The sequence below is a fragment of the Prionailurus viverrinus genome, chromosome B2 (genome assembly GCF_022837055.1).
Source record: "Prionailurus viverrinus isolate Anna chromosome B2, UM_Priviv_1.0, whole genome shotgun sequence".
Classification (NCBI taxonomy): domain Eukaryota; kingdom Metazoa; phylum Chordata; class Mammalia; order Carnivora; family Felidae; genus Prionailurus; species Prionailurus viverrinus.
This window is the reverse complement of record NC_062565.1, coordinates 17,288,955-17,307,231: the sequence shown is the minus strand read 5'-3', so window position 1 is coordinate 17,307,231 and position 18,277 is coordinate 17,288,955. Positions and strand designations below refer to the sequence as shown.

Below are 18,277 nucleotides of genomic sequence, written 5' to 3'. Positions count from 1 at the left end.
AATCCCTGAAATAGCTCCAACCCTCTTCCTCATGGTGACAAATCATCTCAAAGTAGGTCAAAGTCTCAATTCCCAAGATGCAACTTAAGGGAGAATCATTCTTAAATTATGAAGGTCCTAGATCATCCCTTTGGAGCACCAAAACCACAGATAATGGGAAAAAAAGGTGCTCTTTTTTTTTTAAAGGCTCTGAAACTATTTGTAAAGTGAATAATGCAAATAGAGAGTTCAGCTACTTAAAATTCCTCTCATACCTTCCCCAGGATGCCTCTTCATGTGACATTATTATTATTATAACTAAAATTCCATAGGTCACTAGAGCACTTTTATGAAAGCAACACTCAGACAGTGGTGCTCTCAGAAGCCTCCAGGAACTTTCAATCTAACCTTTGAAACAAATGACAGATGGACCTGTGAGCCACTCGGAACAGAGGTCATGTCTCTAATCATTTTCTTGTTTCCACCAGGGAAGCAGCCATCCCAGACAGTACCTATGTCCAAGGGATGTGGGAAGTCAAACACACTCATCACAACTGTGGCATCTGGAACCAATGCCAGTGAAAGGAATCTCACCCGACAGGCTGGGATTTTCGTATCTACAGCCTTCCTTGTGTCCTAAGCAAGGGTAGAGAAATTATTTTTGAACTTCAACTCATTTGGAAGCCTATTTAGTCCCCCAAGGGCTTCTAAATTACCAGGGTCTTGTTTCTGCCTAACCGCACCGCCCCCCCAACCCCGAATGACTAATAGCGCCCACCTTAGCATCACCCATGATGGTTTTTTTAGAACACTTTGTAAATTAGGATGAGTTGGTTCTTCCCTAAGAAACCATCATCTTTTATCCTTTCTCTAATGTGAACATTTCTGGCGTCAGGCTGCCTACAAAACTATGTGAAAAATGCTCGCGTTCATCTTATGCTGAAGTGGGTGGAACTCAGCCAAATGCATCAATACCCTTCTCCCCGGGGAGCTCTAAGACGCTTAAATCCTGGTGTTTGCAGTTGATTGCTGCTCTCGATGAAGGTAAAGGGGATTAGTACACAGTCACCGTCCCATCAAATCTCTCCGCCGCCTTGGGTTTTAAAAAAGGAATCTATTGCTTTAAGGCTTGTTGGCATGGAGCATACAGAACCATTTATAGAGTGGCCACTGTATTGTGCATAGCAAATCTTCCTTTTAAAAGCGGCATGCCCTTTGCTCAAGAAAAACACACTGTGTTCCTAGTGCCCTTATATAATTTTTTTCCCCCACTCACTATTGTCCAGGAGAGAAATGAAGTATCTTCTTGGAGTCTATCTCATCAGCCTCTCTATTTATAGCTCTCTATTTTGGCTTTGTAATAGAACCTGTGCAACAACACAGCTTTTGTTCAGTCTGAAAGTTTCTCAGAGTGGATTCTGCCCAAGGTTGCCAAGATAGTAATAATGCTAATGGAAAACCAAGGCTGGTTATGCTGAAGGCCAGCTGAGTGGTTCCATCTTTAGTTTAAAGATGGGAAGGGGGAGCTGGGAGATGGGGGGGGGGGGTGGTGCCGGCGTCTGAAAATAGTCCTGGGTGAAATGTAAACGTATGGCAAGACGTCGGAAAGGCAGGGTCATAGACAAAGCTTTTCCTTGCCTCTGTGGATTTTCCCTGGCAGTGAGCATTAGTGCTTCCCGGTATTTAACATCTCACTTCCTGACAAATGTCACAGAACCTCAACTCGCTCTCTCTTTCTCATTTAGAGGATGCCTGTGGTCATCTGGTTTTTAAAAACTTTGCATTCCAAACCAGTCATTTGCCTTGTTTATGCATTAAAAGAAACAGATGGTGAAAACCACAGGGGGAAGAAGCCAACAAAATACAATCTCTCCCCCCATTCCAGCATTCCCCATGGTACCATCTAATTCACACCGGTCCACAAATAGCCTTTAAATGGGACCCGCGTTCTGCATCTGGTCGGACACAGCCACGGCATACCGCGACCCACTCTGTGACATCTGCAGGAACCAGGAGCTGGAAGTCTACTTTTGGACACTGTCCTCCTCAACCCATTGCTTGGGCGACTTTGATGCCAATTGTGTGTTCTCTCCTCGGAGGAAAGTGCTGACTGTTCTGTACCTTACAAAGTATCCAGTTTTGTGGTCATAAGACCTTTTCTTCCCGCTTGACACAGTACAAAAAAAAAAAAAAAAACAACCTTTCTAGGGCCCCAGAATTACTGAACCTCAGCCTAGGAGGAACACCAAGGTCTAGCTAAGAGGATATGAATTTCGGAGGCACACTCCTGGGCATTTGCACGGCAAGGCTTTGATGGACAATGGGCACAAAGGGCACATCAAAACTATTTTCCTCAATGAAATTAAGTCAGGCTTTTCGTTTCCTTTTTTTCCTCCGTCAGTTTTTCTTTTGTGCATTCCTTTTATTCTGCGCATTTACCTCTAGTTACAAGGGCTTAGCCTCAGGAGCTACCCAATCGACCCCTTAGTTCCTTAGAGTTGATGCAAACGGGGCTAAAAAGGGGAATCCTGGGGCTCTCTGACAATGGCTACCGCCACCCCTTTTCCGATGATCTTGGCAGAGGATTTGCATTTCCCAACTACGGATTTTCTGCCCCATGAGGAATCTGACAGCTTCTCAGCTGTTAGTACTCCGTTCTTGTCAACTAACTGAAGAGTCTGAAGGTGGACGCTTTGAGAAGAGTTCTGAGGCAGAGAAGAAGGGGCAGATGTAGACAGCAAAGGAACAGCCCATTTAATAAATCTCCCAGGCCGGGGCCTAGCAGGGTGGTATCCAAAGTCCAGGGACTGGGGTTAGGTTCACTCTCCAATGAATGTGTTTTGCATAAAAACAAGCAAACACACAGGGCACACCCCACCCCACATTTTGACCCGTTGGATTCACACCGTTTTCAGCCTCGGATCCTGGGCGCCAAGAGCTGCTTTCAGAGATGCTGTAAATAACCTCCAGGTCTCATAATTTTGAGAGCCACGCATGCTGATGTTTTTGAGCAGAGGAGCCTGTGTTTGGGGTGGCAGCAAGGGCCAGGGATCATTAACGACCAGCACGTGTGAGTCAGCGAGCTGGAAGAGGGGTCCTTGGGCAGCGCCACTCACACCTGACAGCCTTTGGCGTGGGCTTATTACTGCCCCTGTAGCCAACGAGGGCCTCACACTTAGATACCTGCGGGGCTGAGCAGGTGCGGTGAAGGAAGAAACAGGCTGGGATTCTGTGCTGGGGAGACAGAACTCACGCCCTCCGGATGGAAAGCGGCCATTGCTTGGCTCCCGCCAACCGCCACCCTGAAAAAACGCACCCCAGGTTGCCGAGTCTCTCGAATTTTCAGGAGAAGCCGGAAATCTGGATTTTTTTTTTTTTTTTTTTTTACGTGAAATCCGATTTCCAGAATTGGCTCAAATATTTCAAGCGGCGTCTTGGCCAAGCTAAACATATCTCTGGCCCCCAGGGGGCCGCTCTTGCCTTCATCTGTGTATTTCTGCCATCCTCCCTTTAATATCTTGAAAGCCTCTGAGCGCAGGGCCCAAAAAGCTCCTCACGGACTCCATGCCTCGGCAAGACGGAACCACACCGTTTTGTACACGTGCTCTGCGTGTCGAACCTCTATGCTTTCACCCACGCTGTATCTTCGTGCCAGGTGTTCTCCTTCCTTTCCTCATGTTCAAATTTCATTCAACCTTCAAGGCTAAGCTGAGTGCCTCTCCCATCAGGGCTTTCCAGACGGACATAATACCTCCCTCCTGAGAACTCCCCAAGCATGTTATCCATGCCTCTCCTAATGGTACTTATCACTCGTGGTCTGTTTCATGGCACCTCATTTCCTCTCTCAGCACGGTGGAGACTGCAGGGCCTAGTACAGGGCCTTGACTACAGCAGGGCTTGGATAAATGCATTGGCTGAAGATATTAACAAACTACAGGAAAACTCGAGGCTTTTCTTAAGCAAGATGGTGTGGCACTGGCCAGGGCAGAAAACAAGGTCTGCCTGTATGGGATAAGGTTGGTGTCCAGGTGAGTCAGCTGGAGGATGAGTGGGACTCATGGGATAAGGGGCAGAGCTGGCTGGATCAGCCATGCAGTAACGTCAGGCAAGTGAAGAAGCCAAAAAAGCTGAGTGAATCTTAGATCCAATCGAGAAATCAGAAACCATGGAAGAATGATCGCCTACACCTCTACTTGGTACAAACCACAGCTGGAGGCCAACAAGGACTGCTAGCTGGTTTCCTTTTCCCCGGTCTAGAGCCCGTGTGTGACATGAATATCTGTGTTCTTCTCAGCCACATGCTAGAAACATATGGCGGGTGTGGGGGGGGGGGGAGGTCTGGCAAAAAGAAATCAAAACAAACTCTGCATTTTACCTTAATATTGGAAGGAAAATACAATGGAAAGGAACAGGACTTCTGACATGTGTCACGAGAAGCTGAGTGTGAAAGGCCATGGCCACGCTAGGTCTTTAGCTCCTTGAAAGAAGGATTAGATCTGATGGGGGGAGTGACTGAGAATATAAGCTGGACTCAGGCAGGCTGACTCTAGCACATGTGAGAGCATGACCAAGGCATCTGTCCATTTGAAGCCGGTTTCCTTATTAGTAGAATGGAAATAATAATACTTATAGCCTATTAGTGTATTAAATGCGATCAAGGACATAAGGTACCCAGCATAGAGTAAACCCTTTAAGCCTTAGTTGTTTTTATTATAATTGTCACCTGGATTCTACAGATTCCACTTTTGGACTTAAATTGTGGACCAGGGAATTCAGATCAATCATCCTACTGAAGAGAGCTTTTAAACAAATGAGGAAAAGATACTAAAAATCTTCTTAATAGCATTAAAGCACTACAACATAGTAAAGAGTTATCAGGTCCAAATTTGGGAGTAGAGAAGGAACTCATAGAGGTAAGCCCCAATTTTTTTTTTAAAGTTTATTTATTTTTGAAAGAAGGAGAGAGTGCACGCATGTGTGCATGCACAAACCAGGGGAGGGCAGAGAGAGGGAGAGAGAGAATTCCAAGCAGGTTCTACGCTGTCCGTGAGGAGCCTGACGCAGGGCTCTATCTCACCAACAGTGAGATCATGACCTGAGCCAAAATCAACCGTTGGATGCTGAAGTGGCCCCAGAGGTAAGCCCATATTTTGAGGCTGCTTTTTTTCCTGGTGGCATTTGTTGATCTGGAACAGGTGTCGGAGAGGCCACAGTGTGTCTTTTCACTGCTTCTTTGGGTGAGGGGGTATCAGACTCTAGGGCTCACCAAGGATGAGACTCTGATACCCATCCCCACTTTGGGTTGGGATCCTAAGGGCTGCATGTAAAAGTCAGAGTTAACCCAGAAGGGAACCCACCCTTGCACCAGCTAAAGCCAGGTTTTCACTCACTGGGGTTGGTAAGAACATTTCAAAGCCTGAAATTAGATTTATGTGTGGCTGTGAGGCTGGCAGAAGGAAAGAAAATCCTGTCTGGAATTAGAGGACATCTTTATGGGCTTTAAATTATTTCTTACAAATATTTAAAAATACAATATCCACTATGCAAAGATAACCAGGAGTACAGGAGACGAGACAATGGAAGAAGAGAAACAACAGAGGATTCTTGCTTTCCTCCTTATATGATGAGGATGTGGTCTGTGTCTTAGTGATCACAGATTTCAGAGCTGTTTGCTTTCACAATGTTTTAGGATTAAACCACGGGAGCAAACAAGATTTAATCATTTAGAAATAAGTCAAATAGAAATAAGTTAATCTTTACAAAGCATAGAGTGTTCCTAGTGAGGTCTATGAGGTAATGGGAATTTCAAATCAAAGCAGTAAGTGACAAGAGACTTTGGTTCTTGATGACCATCAGTAGATTTACTTGGGTGACCATTTTACTGTGGTCATATCAGTATTGTCATTGTCACAGTTAACACCGTAACAGCCCAAGACACTTCAGTGGAGAACCCCAGGAGAAAACACGCTTTATGAGACTTCAAAATAAACCTACTATCCAAGAGAAACATGGAGGTCCCAAGCCCAGGACACCTTATTGAATTTTTCTTCAGACAAGGTCTTTTCAGTGGAAGATCACAAGCCGGGTTTATCAAGAGGATCTCACCAAGAAGTAGGGCACATTCCCAACTGGAATGTCTAGAAGAAAACACTTTCTCTCAGAACAACTCCTGCTCACATGATATCAATGGGGCCAAGGTCTCAGCAAGTCTCCTTGGGCACCTACTCTACCCCCTGAAAGGGGAGCCGGCTGGCAGGTGCCTGGGAGTGGGGCGTAGCTGCTGTGGAGGCGCTGGGGTGAGGGAGATGTTAGCTTCTCAGCTGCGGGCCACCAGTTCATTGGCACGCCATGGGAGGCGGGAGGGAACAAGCTGTGCCAATCATGAAGGCAGACCCTCCTCTCCCTGAGAATCCTATGGGAGCCGATTAATAGGGTCTCAGTTCCTGCCATGTTCTGCCATGCTTCCTTCTGACGCCAGCCCTACTGCTCACCACTTATGACAACTTCTCATCTCTCTCCTCCAACACTCAACCCTGTTTTGTTTCCTTCCCTCCTGCCATGCTACCGGCAACCATAAGGAAGAACAGAAACAGTGCAAAGGAAGCGGAAAAATCCTACCGTTTGACAGAAAGAATTGCGTGGAATAGGTGAGAGACTGAGATAGGATGGGGAGGAGCACAGATGAACTGTTCTGGAGTATTATTACCAATATTATTGCTCATACTTCTACATTTGAGAGATGCCTGTTTCAAAAGTTACAAAAATCACAAAAATGTAATTTTGTATAGCTTTAACAGAATTTTCTTTTTCTTTTTTACCTTTTCTTTTTGAAATGTTTATTTATTTATTTATTTTTCCCCACGTTTATTTATTTTTGGGACCGAGAGAGACAGAGCATGAACGGGGGAGGGGCAGAGAGAGAGGGAGACACAGAATCGGAAACAGGCTCCAAGCTCCAGGCTCCGAGCCATCAGCCCAGAGCCTGACGCGGGGCTCGAACTCCCGGACCGCGAGATCGTGACCTGGCTGAAGTCGGACGCTTAACCAACTGCGCCACCCAGGTGCCCCTTGAAATGTTTATTTGAGACAGAGAGTGAGCATGGGAGGGCAGGGAGAGAGAGGGAGACACAGAATGAGAAGCAGGCTCCAGGCTCTGAGCCGTCCGCACAGTCCAACGCGGGGCTCGAACTCACGGACCGTGAGATCATGACCTGAGCTGAAGTCGGATGCCTAACTGACTGAGCCACCCAGGTTCCCCAACTTTAACAGAATTTTTAAAGAATAACAGGAAATCCCGCGTGGAAGGGGAGGGAGGCATCTTTTGTAACTGTCCTAGTTGCTGTGTCCCATGATTTAATTCTCTGGGTCTAAGTCTCTACATTCCAAAGCAACATCAGCAATGGCCAGAATGACACAATCCTTTCTCCTGATATCCAGATAATGCCTTGAAAATTGACCAGTGGAGTTTTCCCATCAATCTAGCAGAGCAGGAACGTGTGGAACGGGCTCCTGGTGTTCCGCCCCAGGGCCTAGTCAAGAACTAGGCAACCCAGGTGGTGCTCAGGAAATATAATGAGTAATCGAGGAGAAGTTAAAAAGTACCGCTGTGCCATAATAATTACACTACAGATTTATAACTTCACCGTTAACAGTACCTGAGATTGTCTGAATTCAAAAGTAGGCCTCACCAATTAGCAGTCAGCCATTTGCATGTTTTCTCTTTGTTTTGGCTTATGTGGAAAGTAAAATTAGATTGCTTCCTTTCGAGCTCTAATCTCCCCGAGCCCCCTGTTTTATTTATACTATCTCTGGGTTTCATGCATTAACGAGAGTATTTAGATTTCTAAGACTGCTTGCTGGAAAGGACTTCTTTCACGTAAATGCCCTTAAAAAGCATGAACAGAACCACCACAGTATTTATGAGATCTTATAACAACCTCTTTGTCTTAAAGCCCATGAACTGTGTGACCCTTTCCCTTTAAAGAAAACCCTTAGGAAGAGAAACATCACTATTATCACTGCCTGCCCATTAGAAGTTGGATCCAGGTTTCCGAAAGTGCAAAGTTATAGAGGTCTGTCTGTTTAAAATCCAAGATTACTAGTTTCTTTTCTATGACGGGAGGAAAGACCACATGTTGCCTACACTGGATTTATTAATTCTCTATAAATTCTCTCTGCCCAGCTTGGGTGTAGCAGTGAGCTCATTTATTATTCGCACAGCAACAATATAATGAAAACGCAGTCTGGCCTTAAAACTACACCCTCATGGGCCAAGTGCACAGTTTACCCTTCCTAATGCTTCTCTTGTGCTCATGGAGGTTTCTCCCCCTCTGTATTTGCGCGGTGATTTACTTTCCTTTAAAGGCATCTCGACATCTGATTTTATGCGAGAACCAAGCCTTTTGCGAGCCAGTCTACATCACGGCCAGTCTCTTTTTCCAAATGAGGAGAAAGTCACAACCGAAGGCTCAGAAGTAGAACGGGGCTCTTGGGTCACTTTCATTGGACACAGCATTTAGGAGGCAAAACACTCAATGGAAACAGTGCCCTGATTGTCAAGCCTCTAGCATGCCTCCCCTGCTGCTTTCTGGAAGCTCTTTGTGCAGCAAGTGCTAAAGCAATATTTAGTTATGGAGTGACCAAGCGCCAAAGAGCAGCTAGAAGCATTTAACGTGAAAGGACATGGTGGGAAGTGACGTCGGGGCTCCTCAGGGGCTGAGGTCTTCCTCTGGACAAAGCCGAACGTGACCCATGACAGAGCTGGGTGCCACAGTCATTTTTTATATGCTGCAGACCGAAACGCTCTTTGAGAACTGTAACGGCATGGGCATTCTGGTTCTTTTGATGTCCAAATAAATGCAACAGGCCACTGAATTCTAAATCTAGATTTTGAAATGTATTTTATTTATTTTATTTTTTTTAAAATTTTTTAAATATTTATTTATTTATTTTTGAGAGACAGAGTGAGACAAAGTGAGACTGGGGGAGGGGCAGAGAGAGAGGGAGACACAGGGTTGAAAACAGGCTCCAGGCTCTGAGCTGTCAGCACAGAGCCTGACGCGAGGCTCGAACCCACAGACTGTGAGATCATGACCTGAGCCGAAGTCGGACGCTCAACTGACTGAGCCACCCAGGCGCCCCTGAAATGCATTTTAGAGAGATGCTCATAGGCCGCCCTGAAGAGGATGTAATTATGGAAAGGGATCAAGGCATGAGAATTTCTAGACCCAAATGCCTAGGGCTCTCGGTTCCTCCCACGGCTTCACTGGGAGACAAGATGCAATGGCTGATGGAACAAACCACGCACGTGGCAGAACTTGGTTCTGCGGCAGGGATGTCGCTTCGAGAGACGCCTGACCCACCAAGGGCCTCTGCCTTATTCGAGAAGATTAAACACAGGAAAATGGGAAGAAAATGAGAAGGTCTAAGATGAAACACTCTCTTAGCTTTTGGTAGCAAAGCAGGGAAGAGAGTTCTCCTTAACAAGACGCTCTCTGGAAATGTTCCCACGTAGGGGGACAGGGTGAGAACTCTGATTCTCCCTGGCTCAGCATACCCCGACCCTCCCTCCTGTGTTCCACCTGTTCCCTGCCTTCTATCGCCACAGCTCAATCTTCTAGAGGTGACTGCGATTTCTAGATGGGAAGGTGGAATGCCTCCTACAGGAAGAGTAAAAAGATTGGCCAAAACGTAGGGAGTCAGCTCGAAATTTATATCAGTGCCTGCGTGTCTTGTTTTTGTTGTTGTTTTGTGTTGTGTTTTAAAGAATCTTGAGGTCAAGTCATTTTATTAAACTTTTCAAGTGACTCTGGGAAAGAATCAGATAAGGATATCTGGATCATAAAATTTTAGCAAAAACCATTAGAGAAAATTCAACCCTAATCCCCATTTCACAGTTCAGGGAACTGAAGTTCAGAGAGGTTATTCAGACGGTTAATGACAGCAAAGTAAATGAGAACCTGGTTGGCTGGGCACATACTACTTTTCTCAGTGTTCCTGTTGCTTACATTAGCAGGACAGATTAGAAATTTACTAGGAATTTAGTACTTTCCCAATTTCACAAAGAAACTCACTTCCTTGCTTGAGAAGCAAAACTTGAAATCTGGGTATCTTAAATTTTTTGGGGGGTCCCCTTTCTCTGGCAAGACCATTCTGGGAGATTTAACTATACAGCAGTCTCCCCTCAACCCTTATGAATGTGTTCCAAGACCTCCCCCTCCTCCCCACTACCAGTGGGTGCCTGAAACCATGGTTAGTACGGAGCCCTATATATATACTATGTTTTTCCTGTACATACATATCTATGATAAAGTTTAATTTATGAATTTGGCATAGTCAGAGATTAACAACAACAATAACAAAATAGAACAACTATAATGATATAATAAATGCTTTAAATAAATAAAATGCTATAATAAAAGTTATGTGAGTGTGGTCTCCTTCTCTCAGAATATTCCTATTGTACTGTACGCACCCTTCTGAGAATGACGTGAGATGATAAAATGCCTACGTGAAGAGATGTCAGGTGAGGGGAATGTCAGTACGTGACAAGGAGGATCATTTACTTCTGGACTGTGATTGACCATGGGTAACAGAAATCGTGAGAGCAAAACAGTGGATAAATGGGGACAATTGTGTCTGGTTACATGAAGTCCTCCATTTGGACCAATTTGAAGTCATGTGACAAGGTGGTATTTCCAATGAGAGAGAAAGCCAACACAGCAATGTTCTCGGTGGTACCACGGTCTTTACATCTCCTTAATCATCTGCTCAGGACTTCTGGATCAGCCTGCCATGAAACTGACCACTATACCTGGGTGGTGGGAATTTCCCACCTTCCTAAACACACATTCCCTCAGCACGGAGGCTACTCTCCTGATCTGGAATGGGAGCCTTCCGAAGTGCCTTTCATTCTTCCTGGCCCAATGGATGCTGTTTAGCACCCAGGATTCTGATGAGCTGGAACTGCCGATAAAGTGTCCTAAACATGCCTTCCTATTTTAGGGCTGGGCAACATCAACCATTAGCTGGACAGATGTGAGTTCAAATATCAATGCTGCCTCTTACTAGAGGGATGTCCTTCAACAAGTTAACTAACCTCTCAGACTTCAGATCCCTCCCCTGTAAAATGAGTTTGTAATGAACATCTTATGAGGCTATTGAGAAGATCAGATGAGATTATGGATATAAGGTCCCTAACATGGAGCCAGGGCTCCAGGGCACTTTTGGGTTACCCGCACTTTAGTTCTACAACTATCTTGAAAAATGAGCCACTTGATAGCATGCTAAAGGCCATGCAGTCAGTTGGTGGTGCATTTGAAAATAAATAGCTATTCTGATAAATAATTGGTTTAAGCACATTCTCCTTTAAGAAAACCAAATAAAATTTACTCCGATAAATCAAATGTGATTATGGCATTGCCAAAGATTCTTTGCTTCAAGAATGGACCTTCTCTGGAGTCCCTTTAAACAGAGGATTCCTTGGTACTCTACAGATATTACTGGAGTTACATAGAACCTTTAGAGGAGACACATTGTCCTAAGTGAGTCACACCCTGACTCCTTCAACAGGAGCAGCATACCTCTCTAGAAGTGTCCCTTGACAACTGGGTGGGTGGCACTCTTGAGAAGCAAGTGTACTTCTGATGGCATCTAGCTTTTTCCACAAGGCACCCACACAAGGATGTTATTTTTTAAGTTTATTTATTTATTTTGAGAGAGAGAGAGAGAGAGAGAGAGAGAGCAGGGAAGGGGCAGAGAGAGAGGGAGAGAGAGAGAGAGAGAGAGAATCCCAAGCAAGTTCTTATCTGTACAGAGCCTGACACGGGGCTTGATCTCGCGAACTATGAGATCATGACCTGAGCTGAAACCAAGAGTGGGACGCTTAACTGACTGAGCCACCGAGGCACCCCAACATAAGCCTGCTTTTAAAGATGCGTTCAACCAATATTAAGTCTTGGTTTTATCATCAAATCAAATAAACAAATGCATTCTTTCCTCTCCCTCACAAATACAGCATTATCCACTCAGCCAGACATCATACCACACACAATATCTGACCTATTCACTGTGATAAGCACATTCACATAGCATGAAATCATTGAAAAAGGAAGGAAAATTACCTTTGTTTGCTTTGGTGTGGGTTCATAAGAAGTTGCTAATGCATTCATAGAAATATATACTATCTCCAAGCTTTGTGACAAGCTGCAACTGAGTTAGAAGGCCTTGGCATTGACCAAACAACAAAAAAAAAAGACCTTTGTACATTTTTAGGGAGGTGTTACAGTTTGCTCATTCCCCCGGCGTGGGTGGCTCGGCTGGGAGGAGAGACTTCTCATTTTCAAAGTAAGCTCATGAAGTCCTGCCCCTAAGTGCTCAAGGACCTCCAGTTCTGTGTAAGATTTAAAATTCATCTTGACCCTGGTGGGTAGGGATTTTAGATGAACGTTCACTCCTCCACACGCCCCCGGAGCCATGTATTGAGGGGGAAAATCGTTTAAATTTGGATTATCTTTATATAGCGATGCACAATTCTGAAACATAGTCATACTTCATTGAGTTTATAAATGAAGAAACCAGATGTACCTAGTGCCCTGTCAAACTCTGATTCTCCCTGCTGTTTTTCAGGGTGTGTGTGTGTGTGTGTGTGTGTGTATATAAGAAGGCAACAAAGGAAAGTGAGGTGAAGTCAGAGTTTATCTTCCTGGGGAGATTTCATTTCCTCTAAATCTATTTTTACTTGTTGGTAGACAAATCATACTGCTAATATATAGGAGTTAGTTGGCTGGTAACGGAGTGTTGCCGTGAGCAACCAGATTTCACAATGCTTCAAATCCCAATATGGGAAATCCTCAGTTCCCTAACCAATGGCTTTGGGTTAGAGAGAGAGAGAGAGAGAGAGAGAGAGTGTGTGTGTGTGTGTGTGTGTGTATAATTCATGATGACTCAGTGTCTAAGAAGGTACAAATATTGTAGTGAATCTATTTCTGGTTCTTATGTTACCTTTCAGGAATGGACCCGGAAGACCTGGCTAAAATCTTTTCATCAGCTCCTGCCAACATTCAGCCATGTCCCATTTTGGAAGGTAAGAAATGGTTTTTAGAGATGATGTAATGGGGTCTAGATAAACCTTAATGTTACTTGAGTTTTCTTTAGTTTTTTAAATGTTTATTTATTTTTGAGAGAGAGAGAGACAGAGACAGAGACAGAGTGTGTGAGCAGGGGAGGGACAGAAGAGAGAGGGAGACACAGAATCCGAAGCAGGCTCCAGGCTCTGAGCTGTCAGCACAGAGCCGGACGCGGGGCTCAAACCCACGAACTGCGAGATCATGACCTGAGCCTAAGTCGGACATTTAACCGACTGAGTCACCCAGGCGCCCTGTTACTTGAGTTTTCTGAGTGCTACCACCAATGCATCACTAGCTCCAGCCTAGCCCGTCATACACATTGTGATGGCAGGCCATTAGTGTTTTGATGAACCCAAGAGCTCCCTTGAGATTAAGTGAAAAGTACAACATATTCTGGGGACCACAGAGGAGGGAGAAAACTGCTGGGGTGCAGAGAGGACGCTCCGTAAGAGGAGATGAACATTGAAATGGGCTTTAAAGGATGAAAAGGAGTTTACAGATAGAATAGAGGAGGGAAGGCATTCTCAGTAAGTAACAAAATTATGCAAAGGCAGCTCTACTCCTCAGTAAAAAAAAGTGTAGTTCTCCTCTTTAGGTGAGGACAGAAGCGTTAACTAATCTTGTCTCCGCTGGGCAAAATGTGTAAAAGCTAGGCTCTCAGACAAGCTGAACTTCACATCATTCATGCTTTGAATGCTCACTTGTTGGGTATAGATGGTTATAATTCCAGAAAAGAGACGGTGGCATTCTCCAAGACACTTCTAGGGGGAAAACTACCATATGGAATCTGACACATAATCACCACAGATGGTAATGAGCTGGGTGATAAGACTTGAACAGTGCATGATAGTCCGATGGGTGATAAGATCGGAACCGCTTTTCAGTTTACTTAAAAGTCAACTCAAATTAGACACTTCGTTTCTTGCTTCCGCCTTGTTCATTCGTTCAGTGGCTGTTAGCTGTGTGCTGACACTTGGCTATGAGCTCAGCCTATAGCAGTAAATGCTGTATATGTAAATGACATAGGTAAATGGCAGCCTTGAACCCTGCCTGCCTTTATGTAGCTTATAATTTAGCTCAAAACTGATCTTCAGAAGGAGGCAAAACAGACCTAATTCCATCAGTTGGGAATAAAAGCGACATGTCCAGAAAGTAATCAGAAACACGCATAGTTCTCGATTCCAATCAAGGCACAGAATGGACCAACTCAGATGGCAGTTTAACTGATCTGTGAAGCAGAAAAACGAGGCTATTTTAGAGGCTTTTAGACGTGTGGGGGCTCCACTCCCAACCGTAGTCCCTTATTAAGTAGAACTGTCACTTGTAAAAAATTGAGAACATTAAAAAATACACACAGTTTAGCTTTCCAAATGATTGGACTATGAGTAACTCATTTAATTTAAAATTGCCTGTGAGTTCTTGGCAATCACGGGGCATATTTAGAAACATTCGCAAAGCAAGAAGAATCTAACCTACAAATTGTTTTCAAATATAATAAAATAGCTATGAGCCGTAAATGTAACAATTAATGAGGTTGACCTTAAGTGGCTTTCTGCACATTTGTGTAAATGTTTATTGATTTACACTTTGCAGTCTTTGTGTGTCATACTTGGGAGTCAATTTTTTTTTTTTTTTTTTTTTTTTTTTTTAAATCTGAGCTCTCAAACATTCTTGTAGGCCCTGGGCATTCTGCCCGTAATGCCTCATGGATAAAACGGCACTGCACACAAACGCAGAGTGAAAAAGGCCAATGAAATTAAGAAAGGTGTCAGTGTATATGGTTTCCAGATAACTTTAAGCGTTCTTTTCTACTCTGTGCAAAATTCTTGTAGAACCAAAGAGAGAGCCACGCGCTCAAAGGAACAGCAGATGTGCTAGCAATAAAGTACGTGCCTATCTGATGTACGTTCAGAACCACAAATGGGGCTGAGGCCCTTCGAAACAAAGTCTGAGAAAAGGAAAGACAAACAAGGAAGAGGAACTGATTTTTTTAAGCCCCCTGCTATGTTCAGCTCCGGGCCAGATCCTTTCTGTAGACTGTTGTATTCAATTCTCACAAGAACTCTGTGAGGCAGTTGTGATTGTTCCCATTTCACAGATGGAGAAACGAAAGCCTGGGGAAGCTGAGTAACTTGCCAAGGGATGGACAGCTACGAAAGAAGAGAGCCAGGGGTCAGTCTAACGCCAAAGACCACGCTCTTGGCACAACACGGATGCTGTCTTGTTTCGTAAAAGGGTGGGGATTATATCATTATCCTTCTTTTTCTAACCCCTGATGTAGTAAGTGGCGCATGTCGCGTAACGTCGTTGGGATGGGTAGAGGTTTCTTAGGTGGGTGGAGGCTGCAGGTTGCCAAAGAGCAAAGTTGAAGTGATAGAAGGCAGAATTTTGTCTTTCCTCTCAAATGATTCATTAGTGGATAAAACTCCTGAAGCCCGTATTCTGTAGCAACATCAAGGGAATCTTTAACTATGGAAAGTCCCGCATCACAGTCAGATGGGAACACAGCCAACCGCTCTCATGGTCACTTCACAGAGTTTCTCAAAACGCAGTCCTGGATCCCCTCTCTCAGAACTAGTGGAGGAGCTCGCCCCAGGGCAGATCCCAGGCCCCAGGAATAGAACCTCTGGTGAGGACGGCCTGGAAATCTGCATTTCAACTCACCTTCCCTACCTCTCCAGATGATTCTTATGTTCCCCAAAAGCTCCCTTTAGTGGTTTAGAATAAGCTCCACTGCCCTCCTCTTTTTCTTCTGCAACAGCTTTTAGGGACCATAGCTTAAACTACCAGAAACGTCTAGTGCTAGGCTCACCACCCTTTAAAAGATGGGAAAGTAAAGAGAAAACTTGTAGCGAGTCAGCTACGAGGAGAACTCAAAACAAAGACAAAACAAAAACAAAACCCAAGAAGCCTTCCTGATTCTTGCTGTACTCGGATTAACTCCTGGGGCCTTGGCTTAAGTCAGTACTGTGATTCTCACCCACTGATAAGATTCCTACAGAGAGGTGGATGTTGACAGAGGTTTTTCAAGCAGCTATTATTGCCTAGAAGGTTAAAATTATCTTTTTAGAGCAGCCAAGCCATCTCCACCAGGAGGGAAGAAGGAAGGATGGAAGGATGGAAGGATGGAAGGAAGGAAGGAAGGAAGGGAAAGAAAGGGAGAGAGAGAAACAGCAGGAGCGAGAGCGAGCAAGAGAGAGAAGGAAGGGGGAGGGAGGGAGAGAGGAGAGGAAGGAAGGAAGAGGTTCTTCCTCCTCAAGCCCATGGGGGTTCAAGCCAGTGGCCCAGTGGACAGGATGGAGGCAGGCAGTGTAGGGAACCAGAGGCACTAAAATGACTTTCAAGGTGAGGCCAGGATATTCTGTAGAACACGTGGTGTTTGGCAGGGAGAAGCCAGGACCAGTCCATCTGCGTGGCCACGTTACCACTTCAGACCCCCACTGCTCGAAGCTTAGCACTGCAGTCATTGTCTACTCCCCGGTTCTGGTAAGGTCTCCCCACCCCCCGTCTGGTTGCACCCCCTATATGAACTGGCAGAGGTCCAATTCAGAAGCTGGCTTCCTCCTACCGGAATCGCCTACTTCTTGCTAAACATGAAATGTCCCACGGATTTTGGAATTAAGCAAACAAAACTCTGAGCTCAAGCGCACACCCCAGCATCAATCCAAGGGAAGCCGTGGTCAAAGTGTCTCCCCTTTATTTTATTTTATTTTTAAATTTTTTTTCAACGTTTATTTATTTTTGCGACAGAGAGAGAGCATGAATGGGGGAGGGGCAGAGAGAGAGGGAGACACAGAATCGGAAACAGGCTCCAGGCTCTGAGCCATCAGCCCAGAGCCTGACGCAGGGCTCAAACTCCCGGACCGCGAGATCGTGACCTGGCTGAAGTCGGACGCTTAACCGACTGCGCCACCCAGGCGCCCCTTAGTGTCTCCCCTTTAAAAGGATGCAGGGCCAGGGAGCAGGTCAGCAGTGCAGTTACAGCAAATAAAATGGGAAGAGGTCTGAAGGACTTTTCAGACTTGGAGCTAAAAAAGGTTGTGTCTAAAAAAGGAAAACATGTCACCTTCCTGCCAAAATAAACTGTGATGAAAGTTTAGACCCCACCACCTTTCAGCCAAGCATTTCCTGTTTCGGCCTCCCTTGTCCGCCTCAAGCTAGCTCAGATGAGGGAGAGCTATTTTTAAGGTGCAAACAACCAGGAATAAGAATGAGAGAAGCTATTTATTTAGAGTTACACCTTTCAACTGTTCTGTTTTTCCCTCTGGAGCTAGAGGCTTGGTTTGGCTTTCCCTTTGAATCTAAAGCTCCTGGGGTAAGAAGGATTTTGAAAGGTCATGGTGAAGTCGCCATGCCTCCAGACAGCGATCATTGTCTTGGAAAAGACAAGTGCCCACTTCTTGAGGAATTTCTCCTAATATACAGCTACTCGGCTTATGCAACACAGGTGCTCTTGAGCAGTGTTTTTGTTTTAATTTTTTTTTTACTGTTTATTCATTTTTTTGAGAGAGACAGAGAGAAAGAGAGAGACAGAGCACGAGTGGGGGGAGGGGCAGAGAGAGAGGGAGACAGAGAATCTGAAGCAGGCTCCAGGCTCCGAGCCATCAGCAGCGTCTGACACCGGGCTCAGACTCATGAACTGTGAGATCATGACCTGAGCCCCGCCACTTAACTGACTGAGCCACCCAGGCGCCGTTCCTGAGCAGTGTTTTGTAATACATTCCTTTTGTATAAAAGGTAACTTGGAAATACACTCTTGGCTTGTTATTTATGGAATCCAAAAGTGATTCTCCGCCCCCCCTTTTTTGTCCAACAGAGCATTCCATTATCATGCAAATAGACATTCCATAATTTACATGGGCTTTAAAATTCTTTGTATTAGATTTTCTTGAGGCAGGGGACATGTATACGTAGTGTTCTTGGAGCCACAGCAAGCTCGTTCTGCTATCTAACTGCGTCTTCCCTTATTTCTTATTCCATTAAATCAGTCCATTCTTAATACCATACCTCAAAGGACCCATTGTAGACCCTTGGAATTTGCCAGTAAAAGAAAGAGAAAAGCCTCTGTTGTACTGTTTACATAGGCGTGGCCTTGGTATTGGCTATCACCCCCATAGTTCACCAACATTATTTTCTTCCCCATGTGTATTTCCACCTGGCATTACAGTTTT

The 18,277-nt window shown here is 44.9% G+C and overlaps 1 protein-coding gene across 4 annotated transcripts in view; it reads right to left on the bottom strand.

The window, feature by feature from the left end:
- NEDD9 (neural precursor cell expressed, developmentally down-regulated 9) overlaps positions 1-18,277 on the bottom strand; it is a 184,968-nt gene that overhangs the window by 9,116 nt on the left and 157,575 nt on the right. The window lies entirely within an intron of this gene.